The sequence below is a fragment of the Salvelinus sp. IW2-2015 genome, linkage group LG30, assembly GCF_002910315.2.
Source record: "Salvelinus sp. IW2-2015 linkage group LG30, ASM291031v2, whole genome shotgun sequence".
In the NCBI taxonomy this organism is placed as follows: domain Eukaryota; kingdom Metazoa; phylum Chordata; class Actinopteri; order Salmoniformes; family Salmonidae; genus Salvelinus; species Salvelinus sp. IW2-2015.
This window is the reverse complement of record NC_036869.1, coordinates 24,412,487-24,418,594: the sequence shown is the minus strand read 5'-3', so window position 1 is coordinate 24,418,594 and position 6,108 is coordinate 24,412,487.

Sequence of the window (6,108 nt, the reverse complement as noted above, 5' to 3'; positions counted from 1 at the left end):
TTTAACCTCATAGTCATTGTTTGATTTCCAATCCAAACTTTTTGAGTATAGAGCCGAAAGAAGGAAAAAATGCTGATTACGGAGGGCAATGTAAAACAAGTGATACAGAATGTTAATACATGGTTGGTTAGATTGACCTGTTGATTGGCATTTAGATCAGGGGCTTTATTCATAAAGCATCTCAGAGTAGGAGTGTGGATTTAGGATAGGTTTTGCCATTTTTGATCACAATAAGAAAGATTTTATGGACAGTTGACCTGATCCTAGATCAGTACTCCTACTCTGAGACACTTGATACACATGGACCCAGATTGAATTGTCAGTCAATTTAGAAATTAAAAGTACATCCAAAAACAGCTGGATCTGCTGTTCCTAGATGTTTGTGAACCGTAACTTATGTTAAATAATGAATGGTTAGTGAAGGACCTTAATTAAGGTTACCTAAACAGGACTAGACAATGCCCTGCCTTCGATTTAAGTTTTCGCTGCCTGTGCTCACTATTAGAGAACGGCCATCACCCATGGCCTGCATCACTATGCTTCCTTGAAAATAATACTTATAGGCCTGGGGTCATATGTAGGAGTGCTTAGAATCAGTTTAGATCACAAGAATGGACCTGGGGAAACTGATCCTAGATTAGCACCACTACTCTGACACGCTTTATGAGTCTTGCAGATCCTCAGTAATGTTGCAGTGCTCTTATGCTTTACTAGAAAGATGAGCTTTGATCAGTTTTGTCATTTAAATTACTTGCAGCCAGTTCTGCAGTGCTGGTTTCAATTCTGGCCTTGACCATGACTTCAATAGAATACATTATCTATGACATGATTCTTTACAATACCAAAATAAACTAAACACTGAAATTGTGTCGGAGCTAATATGTCTGAGTAGGCTTTGAATAAATAATGCGGGAATCATCTGTGGTTTAAAAAGTACTCAATTTTCATACTTCAGTAAAAGTAAAGACATTTTTTAATAGAAAAGGACTCAAGGTAGTGAGCCACCCAGTAAAATTCTACTTGAGTAAAAGTCAAAAGTATTTGGTTTTAAATATACTTGTGTCAAAAGTAGCTAATTGCTAAAACATATTTTATCAAAAGTGAAAGTGTAAATCATTTCAAATGTCTTATATTAAGCAAACCAGACCATCATTCTTGTTTTTAAAATTTTATTTACGGATAGCCAGGGCCACACTCAATCACTCAAATAATTTACAAATTAAGCATGTGTGTCTAGTGAGTCCGCCAGATCAGAGGCAGTAGGGATGACCTCTTGATAAATGTGATGAATTTGACAATTTTCTTGTCCTGCTAAGTATTCAAAATGGTTAGTACTTTTGGGTGTCGGGGAAATGTAGGGAATAAAAAGTACATTAATTTCTTTAGGAATGTAGTAAAAGTACAAGTTGTCAAAAATATAAGTAGTAAAGTACAGATACCCCCAAATACTACTTAAGTACTTTACACCACTGAATAATATGTAATGAAGACATTTATTGAAATGTAATTGAAGTATTTTTTAAAAAGTTAATTGAAAATAGACAAGATCATTGTATCATTTTGAGGATTTTTTCAGTAAGGGGATCTATACATAAAAAAACAACCAAACTATGTGATCCTTTTACATATTGCAAAATGCATCCCAGTGTGTCGTCCCTGACCACTATGTGAAAACGTTTTTTTCCGTTTTGCTATAAGTAATAATCGGGATCACGTAGGCCTATATAAAATGGTAATCAAAATTTTAGTTTAGGGTAATATTAGACATACTGTAGAATTTGTAAGTCGCTCTGGATAAGAGCGTCTGCTAAATGACTTAAATGTAAATGTAAATGTGTATGTTGTATACATACAAACGTGGGCAATGTTCGGTACTCGGGCGCTAGATGTCAGTAAAGGTTCTCATAGGCATTTGTCTCGCAGTAAGAACATAGTCTAATCGAAAGAACGGTCGGATAACATCTGAGCAATTTGAGACACGCAGCATAGTGTTTTAAATGTAAAAGTGAGGTGTTATAAAAAGCACACCGCGTTTGTTACGGTATTGGTTTACGTGTACCTTACCGATTGTTGCCTATTCATAAGTGCCTCATTATCTGACGAGAGCATGGGACGTTTCCCCGCTCATCGTTAGAGCCCCGCATTGTAATTTTAAGGTATTGACGAATGTTTTAAGTTGTATACAATCAGTGCGCAGAACCTTGCAACAAAAAAATGCTTTTCATGTGGCGTTTTCGAACTGTGCAGGTCAGGGGCGTGTTCAGCAGGACGCAACGTTTTGTAACGTTCAGATAGCAAATTTCTATGTTGGACAGACATGGCTACACTCCGACATGTAGATTTAAGGAATCAAGTCGGCCCTATTCATTGAATTTCTATGTGCAACGTTCAAGAACGTTTTGCAACTGAACGTGGCCCAGGTGCTGGCACGTCCAGGAAAGGGATTGACGCACGAAGATGAAAGATATAGCACAAATATAGGTATAGGATAATACCCGACAAAATAGTGACGTTGTTACTAATGTTGAATGGAAAACGATAGAGTAAAGAAATTTATATTTGAATGTTATAGCCACACTAAGTGTGCATACCATCAAAGAACAAAAATGTAAAAAAAAAAAAAAAAAAAACATTTTGTATATTTTATTTAACATTTTATTTAACTAAATTAAATGCATCCCTCTGACATTTTCATCTGTAGGTAGCCCTACAGATTGCTAAAAGGTGTAAAACCTGTGGGATTTTGTTTTCATAAAACAACTGTGAAGTGATGTCCAGCTCTGATCTGTGCATTTGCCCTTACTATGATAATGGTTATCTTAATTTCTTGGGAATTGTTCTATTTTTAGGTGCTTTATTGATTTTTCCCTCACCTTACTCTGTTCTAATACCTCTTTTCTTTCCATCTTTCCTTTCTCCTGTTCACAGTAACCGGGATGACTGATATGGGGACCTGTGTAAGGAGTGGGAAACTGCTGGCATGAGTGACAAGACAACAAGGACTGATATTATCTCAACGTCCACTAAACCAGGGTAATAAAACCTTTAACACCGCCAAAGAAGTACTAAATACAGGGAAGTTTCTCTGACACAGATTCATCCTAATGGTCTAAAATTCTAGCTCAAGTGAGAATCTCTATTGAAGATGCTTGTGAGTCCAGGATTAGGCATAATCTGTGTCTGGGAAATCTCCCATGTATGACTGGCCTTGTGTTGGCCATAATTTAGTTGAGGAAAGTAATTTTATTTCCTCAGGTTTGTGAAACAATTTAAGTCAACATACTGTACGTTGTTATTCAAGCACCCTCTAGTGGTGCAATGTCTTATTTGAGAAGAACCACAATGTTATTGTCAGGGTGGTGGTATGATTGACTAAGGCTGCTTCCCAAATGGCACCCTGGTCAAAAGTAGTGCACTATATAGGTAATCTCGTTCCCAGACACTTCTGCCCAAATGCATGGAAGGTCTAGTGGACCAATATGTCAAACTAGGCCTTAGTTAGCCAATAAGAAAGACGTGAAACTCCCGGCGTGATAGGCATTGGCTTAATCTACCAACCAATCATCTCCCACTACAGTTTCCCCCATGTGTCTTGTGCACCTCTGTCGTATCAGAGAGGAAGAGGCGCATCGAAAGGTTTTAATCCTCCCAAAATCTGTCCATGAAAAATAAGCCCACAAATTGAGTAATTTTTGTATGGAGGTAAATGAGTGTCGAATTTGGTCAACAACAACAATTTGTATTGCTAATTTGCTACATGAGGCTTATTTGATCTAATATAAGTCTAGTAATGGTTAGGTTGTTGCGAATGGCATTTCGGCAACTTTGAAAAAAATTACTTTTTATATCGGAGTAGTGCCTGTTGTCATAGAGCTAGTGGAGTCATCATGGACTTAACCCGTTTTAACATGGACACTGCCCTCACCGTTTTAACATGGACACAGCCATTGAAGGCTTCCACAATTCCACCATGGGTGGGGAATCCTCTGAGCCAATAAAGATCGCCTCAATGGCGCTATAATAGCACAGCTACAAAGATGAGTCCTCTATCTAGCTCTATGGCCTCTTCACACACTTATCTCCTTTTTCATTGGCTAGAATGATCCCACCTGATGTGGCCCCCCCCCCCCCCTGCCTTCCATGTATTTCCATTGTTGGAGTGGTATATCTACTATCTTGTCAATATAATAGACAATCTTTGGTTGTATCGGTCTGATGTCTTGGCAATAAAGAGATTGTAACTCTTATTGGGATAGTCCCCCCCACGCGACACACATCGACCACAGATTTTAATGGTGTAGGCTTTCTTCTCTGTGAAGCCATTGGCTGGCTAGCTAGCTATGTTCTTTGCTAATTAGCGAGCTGGAAGTTCTGTCTTTGCTAGCACACTGGCACAAGTTCCTGCCCGGGTCATGCCTCCATTTGGAGCAACGCCTCGCGGTCGTGTGATTCGCTAAAGTTAAATGATGACAAATACTTTACTCAATAAGTCACTCCTATAGAATTGTATGATCATTCACACTAGGCCCACTTTGCATCGTTGATATCCCAGGCTCATATGCGATGTGCGCAATAGCCTTGGAATGAGGTTACTATAAATGGAATAGGGTCCCATTGGGGACACAGCCTAATGTATACCTACTAAGCTCAACTGGATGTATTGTTATGACTGATTTGCTGTGTGTAACCTTGTCCCATCTCTTTGAATGTCTCTTGAGGAGAGAGGTGAGGGCTGTGAGCGTGAGGAGGAGAACCAGAGGGGAGCAGAGTGGTTGAGAGACGGCTAAAGGACATGCCACTTAGCCAGGGACAGTAAGTACAGCCAGAATGAGTGAGCGTGGTGCCGCAAACACGAGGCCAGACAGGTTAGGCTCTCTGTTTCACACACACACACACACACACACACACACACACACACACACACACAGTATTCTACTTTGGAAGATTCTGTACATTTTAAACCATGTATTTTAACTTCTCTAGGGTAGGTGAGACGCTAACGTCCCACCAGGCCAAGATCCGGTGAAACTGCAGAGAGCTAACATTTTAAATACAACATTCTTGTAAATACATGTATCTTACATCATTTAAAAGATGAACGTCTTATTAATCCAGCCGCTGTGTCAGATTTCAAAAAGATTTACTGCAAAAGCAAATATGCGATTTTCTGAGGACGGCGCCCCACACACACAAGTATTACTAGCATTTTCCAACCAAGCATTAACGTCACGAAAGTCAGAAATAACAATAAAATAAATCGCTTACCATTGAAGATTTTCCTCTGGTGGCAATGCCAAGTGTCCTAACTACACAGTGAATGTTCGTTTTGTTTGATAAAATACATTTTTATAGCCTAACATGAAACATTTGTAAACCGGTTGCGTCGTGATTTCCGTCTCATTCAACTTTGGACGAAGCGTTCGTTGTAATTACAGTCATGGTTGGTTTCATTGCAATTCTCTGGTTGTTACTAACACAACCATACATGATGGTTCTTTTCCCGGGACGTATTGAACAAAACGATTTGAAGACACCAATCAATGACCTCATTGCGCACCAATGGTAGGACCGGTCTATCGTTGATTGACTGTATTTTGGCCCAATGACCACTAATCATCTTGAAATCTAGCTTGGAAGATAGCCAATGAGCTGAGGTAAACGGCAATATGTAATGGTTATACGTTCGAAGACCAGCCTTTGTTGTAAACTCTGGCGTAAAAGAGGTTCATTCGCCATTGCAAATCCTACTTGACGGAGCCACGAGTGTTACGCATAGCAGTACATATTCAATAGCATTTTCAACAAGTTTATATATTTAAACTATGGCGAATAAATCAGGAAAAGCTAAAACAAAGTCTAGGTATACAGATTTAACCCAAATTATAGAGGAAATTGATAGAGACAGCCCCCCATCTCACAGCTAGCCTTCAGGGAGCTGCTCATCCAGGAGCTTGCTAGCTACAGCAAGTCCACTGGAACACCTTCTGCTCCAACCAGTGGTGTTCACCTGCCCAGATTCATCTCTGCAGGCATGAATGTGCCTCAGGGCAAAAATGGCACAGTAGGGAGACGTCGTTGTGCCCTTTGTCACAGGAAATGCCCCATCAC